Source organism: Dendroctonus ponderosae, unplaced genomic scaffold, assembly GCF_020466585.1.
Source record: "Dendroctonus ponderosae isolate FM_Combo_2020 unplaced genomic scaffold, Dpon_F_20191213v2 Dpon_F_20191213_130, whole genome shotgun sequence".
Taxonomy (NCBI): Eukaryota; Metazoa; Arthropoda; class Insecta; order Coleoptera; family Curculionidae; genus Dendroctonus; species Dendroctonus ponderosae.
In genome coordinates, this window is record NW_026017425.1 from 30577 (window position 1) to 42570 (window position 11994).

Genomic DNA, 11994 nt, shown 5'->3' on the forward strand with positions numbered 1-11994 from the left:
CTGTGCTTTATATCAGCGCAATAAAATAAAAGTAAATCCGTGTAGAGAAAGCGATCTAGAGTGGAAAATTAGACTAATACATGGGCTGTTATCGATTTGAACTTTACCACATCATAACTAATGATTCTTTAAGTAGTTGGAGTTAAGAAAACCAACAAAGGGTAGCGTGCGCCTATTCTTGCAACCATATGATATATTGACAAATAATTACCAGCCGTCGAGATTAACGGCATATAAAAGCGACACCCTTCGTTCGGTTTGTATTTTTATACTATGTATATATTCATTTATTCAGATTTTATTGGGCTATGCACACAAAAAAGGAGAGAGCGTGACCTGCCGTTATTTTTAATTTCCTGTCGACAACGGCCAAATCGCCCCGCATGTATAGTGCATAAAATGTGCCCAAAATTCCAGGGGACGAACAGAATTTAATCACCTCGCATTTTTGTTGTAATAATCCAGGCAGAGAGTGATTAAGTAGCAAAGAACTTAAAGAGGCGATCAGACCTTAAAGTACTTTCGCCTTTGAGCTACTACTGGACTTTTCCATTCTATTCGCAAAAGTCACATAAAGTGCACGAGATTCTAAAGATACACGGAAAATTTAGGGCGTGAAACTCATAATCCTTCCCAAAGAAGCATTGAATTTTAATGTGACCTTTTCCACTCTTTCAAACATTATTATGTCTATTCGCTCTTTGACTTTCTTTGCTAGTTAAATAAAAATATACAAAAATGCATACAGCAACAACCATTTCTTTAACGAACCTTTAGGCAATCGATTGAAGAACTGAGTCCCGCAGTAGACCATGCAACTCGCCCCAAGCACAGCTTTTCACTTATTCCAGTAAACAAATAAATGTGAAGTAAATTACGCTTTTTATCTTGATCACTAGCTCATTCCTCCGTCTTCGACATCACTAAGCTGAGACTAAAGCGGCAGAACTTTTGCGCCTCCCACATGACAATGGAAGACACTTTCATGATCATGTAAAAGTTATAATCGGTCATTGGAACAGAGCCAGAAATCCGCATTTTCAATTGTGTGCAACTTATTTTCGGCTACAATTGCAATTGCACCCTGACAAAATAATAAATGTTTGTTGTGCGTATTACGATGTTTTCCATTTATCCCGAAGTTAAAATTTAAAAATCCAAATGCTTGAAACATTCAAATAGGTTCCAACCTTCGCAAATAAATAAAGCACGAGGAATATTCATTAGTCGTTTCAAAATCATCATAACGAAGTGAAAAAGACGGCTCTGGTACACTTCCTTGACTTCTCGAGTGGATCGTAAAAATACCATTACAGACTGCAACCAGCAATGAAAAGTTTCCATGATAAATGAAAGCACGACTTTTCAAGTTAGTTGCGGCCAAAGTTTCATTGAAACTCCACAGACCGTTAACAGTCATGTCACCACAACAAAGAAACAATTAGAAAACTTTGAATTGAGCCGACTTGTGCTGGAAAATATTGACTGCGCCGCGGAATTTTATGATGGAGTTAGAGAACCCTCTAGACAAAATTTCGTTAGCTGGAAGTTTCAGTTTAGTGAGACAATAGGAGTTTTAAAATAAATAAGGGGCCAAAAGATACGAAATATTCTCATATACTACAGGTGATTTTCATATCCAAATTACACACACAAAATCTGGCATCGGTAATGAAATTTCGGGAAATATTGATATAATTCCGTCTCAATCGCCGCATCCAAAATATCATTTACCCGATAAAATCCCACTACTGTTTCGACTTCATTTAAATAATTTATGACTACAAAAGCAATTAATTCGGTTTCTATTCGGGAATAACGGCAGTTTATTTTATTAAAATTAAAACGGTCTGCTTTTCTGCCTAAACTCGAAAGCAAAGCTCAATCAGAGCGGCCATTCATGTTGTCAATGCCATCAATGCATATTTATATTGTGTTCTCCGGATTCGGAATGATTGAATTTTAAATTTATATTAAATTACTCTATAAAATACGGCCTGCAAAAATCCGCACGGATAAATATATGGATTTCACTGCTCCGATCGAAATATACTTGGATTCTTTAGAACACAGATTAGATTATTTGCTGCATGTTCAATCGTAGCTTCCTTTTTCAGGGGATATTTCCCGGGTTTTATCGAATACGATACATTTTTCATTTCTTCACCGCTTTAAAGTATGTTTTTTTTGAATTTTTAATTGTTCTCATTTGCAAATTTTCTATATTTAAGCAAACGGCAAGGAGAACCTTGAAACTTTACTGTTAAATAAATTGGAGTTTGAAAATCAACTGAACATGTTGAAACTTGTCTGTTGATCATGTCTTGTCTAGATCCTTTGTTTTTTGTTCGTCAGTGTTTGTTAAGCATCTCAGGTGGATTTTCTTCAGGCCGGCAACTAACAAAAATGTATAATTTTGCAAAGTTCGGCTCTGCAAAGCTGCTAGTTGGACAAAAATGAGGTTTTTCGGAACACCAAAAATTTTAAGATAAACGAAAAAGCTCGAAACGGTTTTTAAATTTATTCACAGCTTTGAACAGCGGTGTGGTATTGCAGCGATAACTTATCTCCTTTTGGTCCGACTTACGATCTTGAGCTCATGCTGAAGCAGAAACTTCATAGACATTTTAAGAGGAAAATTTACCCAAATCAGAATTGTCCCCAAAATGTATGATTCTGGAAGATTTTTAACTAAGTGAAGTTAAGGTTCAAATATTTCGTTCATTAATGCAACAGATTCAGATCAGATTCTGCTAATCAGTTCAAAATTTTAAAAATATCACTACAATGCCTAAAGGTTGATTTTTTGAAGACCTATCTGTAAATGAACAAGATAATCGAAAAAATCAAAAACTTTTAGAGATACGAAGTCCATGTTAATGCGTGTGATCTTGATATGCAAAAAAACGTTTCTTTGTCCAACTGAGAGCTTGTAGATCTTCCACCCATAGAAAACGTATCTGAAGCATTAATTCTCTTGTAAAAATAATCACTAACCAAGGAAGAATTGCACTAAATAACGCTTCCAACAGAAATCGAATCGCTATCGAAATTTATCCAGGTCCAAATATTGTTTTGTTCGTTTTCTTCCGCGCGACAGTTTCTGCACATTTAGTCAGTTCTCTGACGTTTAGAGTCACCAAAAGGGCAAAATTTCTTAATAAAATCCCTTAATTAAAAGCGACTTTAGGGCGTGACACTTTAAAACATTTGAATGATGAAGCGAAATACCCAAAAAGAAGTTCGTAAAAAATGAATCCGCCTCAACAATATAGAACTTATCTACAACTTTAAAACATGTTTCAGTATTTTCCAAAATACTGAAACAGCCCGAAGCATTCATCGAAAAAATGGCGAAATGATCAACAGTCTTAAGAATAAATATTGTCTTTTTACCAGTAGGGCAGTGAACAAATGAAACAATGTAATTAAAACAAAATACTGAATAATCCTCCCCAAAACTAATTCAATTGTATGTCGGGTCGGGTAAAAAAGCTCCAGGATGGGAGGGCGAACGAACATTCCCAAGGCAAATTGTTGGAATATACTGAGCCAAACCCGAAATTTCCAATACCCTCAAATAACTACCGAGCTAGGAAACACCATTACCCAAACCCCAACTTTCAGTGAAAAATGAAAACACGTCGCTTGAAGTTAGTTCTTACTGAAATTTCAGCAAAAGCCCCGACCGGTAACAAGCACGCCACCAAAATAGGAAAACATTTAGGAAACTTCAAATTGAGTTCTAAAGGACAATATTGAGTTTCGCCTGGAATTAAGATTTAGAACAGAGAACGGAGATAATAAGTTCCAGAATTATGTTCACTTGCGCTCTATTGGGATCATTAGGAAACATATATTCGCAGCTCAAAGTTTGCTTTTTAGGCCAAATTACTAAATAAATAGGGGACAAAAAATTGCGAGTTATTACAAGATAGACGCACTTCTAACAGAAACTTAGCTACATAATCTGGACTGGAATTCCTCCATTTTAACAATAATAGATAATGAATGATGATTCGCCCATCTGATTTCCAGAACTGAGCCACTTTCGCTTGCAAATGAACAGATATTTGAGACCGTCGCAGGCATAAAATGCAGCTGACAACTTCTGCGCTTTAATATGGAAGAGAATAAATCGCATCGATAATTGGGCAATGATTGTATCAATCCGCAAAATCGTGTTGAACATTTTAACACCCTCCCATGCATTATCATACGAGCGCCAATCAATTTGAATTTCAAACACAGCGACTAATTAAGCGCTGATCTACGTCAACAACAAACTCCAAAACTAAATAAACTGCGAATCCTGCACAGCGCACTGGCAGAAATGCAGTCAAATTAATTTCGCGTTTACATTTCGTCAGTTTCGTTTGTTTAAACCAGTTGTTACTTTGGCTTTATATACTTTAACGCATTTTCGGTTTCAAGGGTTTAATGAGCAGGAATTATGTGAGTTTATTTCTATTTATGCCTGCTGTTATATGGCATTTCATTATGGAGCGATATTGCATCTGCATACCGCTTCAGCTTCAAATAGACTCAATTTCCCATGCCCCATGACTCTTAAAATGTTTCATCAAACAAATTAAATGCAATTCGCGAAATATTCACCAATTAAAAATACGTGATTAGCGAAGCAACAAAAAGATGTTTTTTTCTGCCTAAAGGCGTAATAAGCAAAACAAAAATAGGGGGTACAAAGTTCTTTGCCATGGGATTTCATTAACGCCATATTGCGCCCGATATTTTCGCTCGAAACTTTGTCCAGCAGGAAGTTTTCTAATTGTTTCCCTATTTCGGTGACACGCTTGTTAACGCTCTATGGAGTTTCAATGAAACTTTGGCAACGAACTGACTTGAAAAGTCGTGTTTTCATTTATCACTCGCAAAGTTTTCATTGCCGCTTCTTACAATGGCACTTTTACGAAACGTCCAAAACGGAACATATTAAAGCTGTGAACCGGAATTTATGTGGCATTTCACTTTGAAATCCGTCAGAGAAAGTTTCGTTTCAATATGCGAAGTATCGTTGCAGGATTGATTAGTGACTTTTGCTGCTCATGCAGCTTTAATCGAGGGTATTTGTTTTATTTTACCACCAAAGACCCTAAATATACAAATAACAGGAGTTCGTTAATTTGATTTTGCATAGAACCTTTTAGTTCATACGTCACTTAAAAAGTTTCAAGGCACAAAAATATTCTATTATAATTTAAATATATTATACAATATTGATTTCAAAACATTACAGGATAGATTCGTTTCAAATCTTATAATGCAAATTGACCTGGCCCAGATGTCTGCCTGTTCCTCCCATCGCGTTATTCATATTTAAATATGGTTTCAAATATTTAAACTAGTACAGGTTTCGCGGATAAACATGGAAACCTTAAAGTGATTAATTACGGGCCTAATAAAATATTTACGCTTACCTTTTAGAGCAGGGCGTGGATCTCGCAGAGCGTCTCAATTTAAGTGTTAGCAAGGATTTTATTTTGGCCCGAAACTGCTGTTTGTTCAACTAGTTGATTTTCTATTGTAAATTGCTGGTTTTTTTCGCTTTTTCTCTCTAAAAAATGATTCAAATTATTTCTTTCCCCATAAATTTAATTCGGTAAAGTTTCGAGCATTTGGTTGTGGGGTGAGAGATTTGAAAGTATTCCAATACGTTGATCCAGTGCAGCAATAAAACATCGCCGGCTCGTAAGCAAGTCTGCATTCCAATTTCCTCAACATTCCAAAAGCAATACGTAAAACTCTCTCTATCTCTAGAGAGTAATAAATAAATAACGCAATCCACTATTCGAATGCGAACCTCAAAAATGTATCAGATCGTTTAAATGGGAACGTTGGTCGCTTCATCTTTTTGGCAGATTTGGAAACTTTCGCAAATAAACCTTTGACGGTTTAACATCATTTCTAACGCTTCGGCTGTTCCATGAAAATGGCTTCTGTGTGTGCATTATTAAAATGTGATCGCCTGCCTTTGAATTATTTCCACTGCCGGCTTTATTCATGAATAAAAACTGCCAAATGCGAACTATTGAACAAGCTACTAAATCAAAACGCATATTTGTTTATAAATGCTATTTATAACATTCTAGACATTTGAAAACATTGTTTTTATTCATGTATTTAAAGTGTCGCAACTTTTACAATTAGATGATCCGTTAAGCTATTCGATAACAATACACGTTGCAATTTTCTATGTTTGTGTTGTTTTTGGATTTAATTAGTGATAAGAGGATTTAATTTGTTTCTAGAAATAGATAGCTATCTTCAAATAATGCAGAATTTGCAATTAATCTTATGAAAAATTGCAACCAATTACTTTTAAAAGTAGCATAGCGCATCATTCTGAATCAACTCAAGAAAACAAAGCGCACTCCTGCCAATTTTCGAAATTTGAAATTTGAATTAAACGGCTCGATTATGGTCTTAGTTCGTAACCAGACAACAAGCAAGACGTAAGTAAAGACGTTCGTTAATATTCCACAAGAATCATAAAAATCAAACAAAACATCCCAACCAACTTCAGTGAAACTTTTTCGAATACAACAAAAAAATATATAAATGAACAGCTCTCGCATTTAAATGATCTCGTGGAATTTTCAAGCGTCTTCTCTTTATTTGCCGAAACGCGGTATATAATATTTATTTACCGCCTTCTGGAAATTTGCATTTCAGATATATTCCCTTTTCAACATTCTCCTTCGTAACGGATTCAGGATGCGGCCTTTTGTCGGAATATAATTATATTATTTATTGTTTAGTTCGCTGATGCTCTTGGATTACAAACTAGCTTTGAGATCGATTCTCAAACCAGACTAGTTGCGGTAAGAGAATGAAAAAAAATGAGAATAAATAATTACTCCCAAAATAGGATAGAAACAACTGATGAAAATGCAGTACCTACTGAAACTGATCAGTTTTCCGTGCTTATAGGCAATAGAGGGAGAAATCATAAATATTTTTTCCAAGACTGCATAAAAGACCCTAAAACTTTTCAGTTTCAAGCAACGGCTGCTAAAATTGAACTCTTCTGAAGAAGTTTGTAGTTAAAATTGTTTAATACACAGACTGCACATATTGCACAATTTCCATTTATAAAGTCAAGGTTCATTCATCACTTGGAACATTTTTGATTCTGTAACTGTTTTAATTCGAAACTTGTAAAATCTTAATCAATTTCCAACATTTTAGGTTAAGCAAAAATCCCGATTTACTTAACGTCTTTTAGTCAAGGTTCTCAAAGAAACTATCAAAAATTGAAGACATCTTGGCTCAAAAGAAAATCAAGCAATTCAAATAGACATGAAAAACATTCAAAAAAGCGACTGAGAAAACTAACTAAAATCCGAATTCGAATTCGAATTGTATAAAACTTTAAACATGCATAAGGTCTATTTTCTATTATATTCTTCCTTATGCCTTAAGGTCCCATAACTATACGAACTATCAAACATGAGCGTGTGTTTAAGCAAACTACAAATATTCTAGCTAAATAAACCAGCATCCGAATTGAGTAGAACTTTTTATATTTCTTCGGTCAAGTTTCAGTTATATCGAATACTATAAGTGAAACTTGACTTGAAACCTCCTTGACCTAATATTTACGGAAATTTCAACGACTAGTTGAGTTCAAATTGACAGTTATTTAAAATTGAAATTTGGTAAAATCAACAGTTCAATGGAGTGAAACTCTATCTAAACTGTCAATAATTTGAAATCGATAGTGAATATCAGCATTTTTAATGGAAAATAAAAATGTTTCCAAAAGACACTTACCCAAGAAGTGCATTTGTAAAGTCGAGTTTCCCCACTCTGCAGACATTAGCTGTTTTAGTCGCAACTATGCTGGAACTAGAATTGAGTAAAACTTTCGACTTTTATAAAGTCAAATTTTAATATTAATTTGTTAAAATGTTATATCTGTCTGGAAACTCAAAAATCCATTTGAGGTTTGGGGCAAAAGAATGAATGTCCAAATATGAAAGTTTCTGAAGTTATAAATGCAAGTTTCTCTTATTCTTCTCCACATCTTGCCTGCTTTATTGATTAAGAAAGTTACGAGTTATCTGAATATTTAAAGCAACATTCGAACTAAATAAACCTGGTTAAATTTTACAAAATTTGTACCCAAGGTTTCGTTACATACTTCAAACATTTCAGAGGCTTTTGCGGAAAAACCTAACAAGGATTTCAATCAAGTGAAACTCTCCAACACTCGAAGACAGAGTTGTAGCTGAAAGTTGCGGATCTTCAATGGAACACGCCGCAGGTATCAAGTTTGAGAAAAATCCAACTCAAGTGAAACTTTCAATATTTATACAGTCAAGTTTCCTTTAAACTGAGAGTCCCAGTTGAGTGAAACTTTGAAAGTTGAAGTTGAAATTGTGGCTATTGAAACCGGGAAACGAGAAAAAGGACTTGGAAACTAAACACGCAACAATGTCAGTTTCACACAAGCAAATTTACGATTAGGCCTGGACCTACTTGTAACTGTGGTGCCAGAATCTTGTTTGCAATTGCCGAACACGATTTATTCCGCACAGCTAATGGTCATTCATATTAATATGCATGCGAAATCGAATTATTTCACGGGGTCAGATGTAATATCTGTATTTTCTGCAACAAAGCCGAACGGCCATCGATTTTCGCATTAAATTCTAAAATCAACCGGGCAGCTCAAACATAAATAAGCTATTTTCCTGTAATTCGGATTAGCTTTTGCATAAATCAGTTTCAGTCGAAGCTAATCCCCTTTCAAATGTATGCTCGGTTCAAATGGGATAATTATGTCATCGTACGTTATTCAATTATTCATTGAGTAATTATTAAATATTTTCGTTGCAATTGCTTCAGCTTCAAACGAGACTGTTAACAATGTTATCCTACTAATACTTACAGCAGAAAGTTTCTAATAAAAACATGTTAATTTAGATAAAATAAAGTTCAATTTAGAACTAGACGCTGGACGAATTGAATTGAAAATCATTGCAACGGCGTTAGTATAAAATTCATTAAACCTCTTTGATTATCCCGATTTAAAGGAACAGGCGACTCCTGTTCTTTACAACAATGAAGCGTCGAGAGGGCATATCTTTGCCGATTTTATTGCCAGTAAAACGCTGTCGGCATTTTGTTGCAATTTCAAATGGAATTCGCAAGGAAAAACGAGCACCATTAGAGGTAATAAAGCCCTTTTTATTTAGACAACGTTGAATTTTTTTAAACGTAAACTACTCCCTAATAAATAGTAATAATGAAGTCTCAGAAACAATGACGAAAGTATTTTGCTAGATTAAAGGCTCTAACCCAGTTATAAATTCGCGACCTTTGAGAATCAGTTGAAATTTACAGGAAAGTAGAAAAAAATGGCAAAATGATTAAATCTGTAATTCGACTGATATTAAAGTGCGCGCCTGGCAAATGTCCAGCTTGATATACAATAAGTGATTTACATTGTAACACTAATTATTTAGCTGCAAATACACACTATAGCAGACATTCCGTGTAACGATGTCGAATCATGGAAAGCAGCAGTAATTTGCAGAAACAGAGACATGATGATGTTCAATGGCCATTTAACAGCAATCCCGGCTGAATTCCGTCACTAAATATGCAAACTATTATTGATGCCATAAATAACGATTATGAAACGTTAATATGAATAAAATTGAAATCCTGTTGAAACCTGCTAAAAATTTTTTTTTAGAGAAAATCGAGTTAGATCTTCAGCTGTTAGTTCTTGAATGTTTACAAAATATGTTTGCTAACGACTCTAAGAACACACGAAAAAATTAATAAAGTTTATAGTCATCCAGATGGATGGCTCGATAGATAATGAATTAGCCTTCATTCTCAATTTTGGACGATAACGAGAAAATGGCCCATCATCCCGAGCAGTTTTTAAAAAGTTTCTCCGATTATTCTCAAACGGCTCTTAAAAGTAATTACTGCTCTTAATTGGTTATTAGTTGCCAAAGTCCCGTAGGAATCCTCAAGATTGCTAATCAGATTACACTTTCCGCTAATTAATTCGATGCGAGTGATGAATTAGTTCAACTTCTTGTGTCTGCTATTGGAATTTTCAACTAATTTTTAAGTTTGATTTAATGAATAATGAACTTTATTTACTCCACTTAAGGAATAAAACCTGGAKGCTTAACGAAGAAGCAAGCAAGAAAAAGTGGAAATTTATTAAAGATGAGCGCGACAGTTTGGAAGTACYAAAAACCAAACAGAATAAATTAAATTTTGAATATACGCCGCCAATGACCAAAACTAATGTAAAATTACTTCWAGAAATACTTTCAARTGATTTGGGAGCAGGCAAAAATWATCYGACTAAATTMATTTCCYGRYGGAAATTGTTCTCAACGATTATTTTGCATAAAACCAGTTCAACAGGGCAGAAAGACCGATTGGGTCGATAGCCTTTTTCTGTAGGAAATAAAGATTATTTAAATATTATATATATACCAGTTCAACTGTGTGATTTTCATAATAAAAATAATATTTCGCTGACAGCCCGGGAAGTTTTTCGGCAAATTATCCAAACCGACCGTTCAAGATTAAAATGTCGCATTCTCTGAATATCAATCGCTCGAAACTCAATTAAACGATTCAATTTTAATATCTTTCTGCTGCCATGTTTTAATATGAAAAAAGGTAAAAAATTCGAAAACTGTCGCTGCTATTTAAATATAGATATTAAAAATTCCGAGAATTTTCTGCCCCGCAGTTTGGGCTTTAACAGGGACTTGATGGTGTTGATATAACTTGAAGAGCTGTTCAGAAAGTGAGCAAATTTAATTAATGTTTTTCCTCATATATTCTGTTTTCATTCAATGATATTTACATTATTACGAAACGAAACGGACATTATTGATTCAGCTTTTCTGATAATTACTAAGCAAAGAAAGTTAGATTTCCAGCAGTGAATCAGAGGAATCAGGGCGGGAAATTTATCTCTCATCATTTGGAACTTTCAATCGTAACTTCTCATCGGAAACATGTTCTATCATAACGGAGCATCTGGCCGGAAGTTGAGGACCATTTATTGTAGAGTCGTGTCGCGAATATTGCAGATAAAACATACGCCACTGGGGACATATTATATGCAAATAGATTTTCTGGAGCCACTCAATACTACAAAAGTAAAATGTAAAGATTTACAGCTGCGAGTGCGGCTTGTGCATAACAATGCAAGTGGAGGAACAGCTCTGGATTCAGAAATAATGTTTGAACGGTTTTTGTCTACGTTCAAGTAGCAAATTCAATTTGTAGCATGCTCGACTATTGATTTATAGACTCCTCGACAGCAAATGCAAGTTTGCGGACTTTTCGACGACTGATTTTTCCGATGATATTTTTTCGGCTCAACTGTGGATTGTCTTTCTATTTTAACTTTGAATATCCAAGTTGGAAACACTGGAATATTGGCATCTGAAATTGCAATTTCCAAAGTTAAAATTTAAAATCCATGCAGTGAAGCGAGCAAGTGAGTCTCTAAGGAATCGGGGAAGGTGAGTTAGAAACATGCACATGGTTTTGCTCGGTTAAATGCATGAAAATACTTGTTCCGATATTGACACAGAATATACTTGTGGATTGGAACTTGATTTATCTATACCAAGTATTCAACCTAGAGTTAGGCGCAAAAGAAATGTATCAAGTAGCAATCACGTCTCCAAGACGCTGTTGCCCGAGAAAGTCGAGATAACGCAGGGAAATTGGAGATAAGTTCTATATTGTTGAGGCGGATTCATTTTTTTACAAACTTCTTGTTGGGTATTTCGCCTCAAAAATTCTTCTTTAAAAAAGACAGAATTTCCTCACGTCTCCTATTACAGATTGATAAATAGTGCTCCTATTTCGCAATAAGAACAAATTATTTATCAAAAAGTTATCAAGAACTATCACGTAGAGGGTATCCTGCGACACACTTAGGCTCAAGCAATTCGATTTGCACAGACGATTATG

General features: G+C 34.8%; 1 long non-coding RNA gene across 1 annotated transcript; it reads right to left on the bottom strand.

The window, feature by feature from the left end:
• Positions 1 to 5209: 5209 nt before the first annotated feature.
• Positions 5210 to 5566, bottom strand: LOC125503186. Its single transcript, XR_007280710.1, has 2 exons — positions 5439 to 5566; positions 5210 to 5362 (listed from the first exon to the last, which is right to left on the bottom strand). It is a non-coding gene; the product is annotated as an uncharacterized LOC125503186 (long non-coding RNA).
• Between the last annotated feature and the right edge of the window lie 6428 nt (positions 5567 to 11994).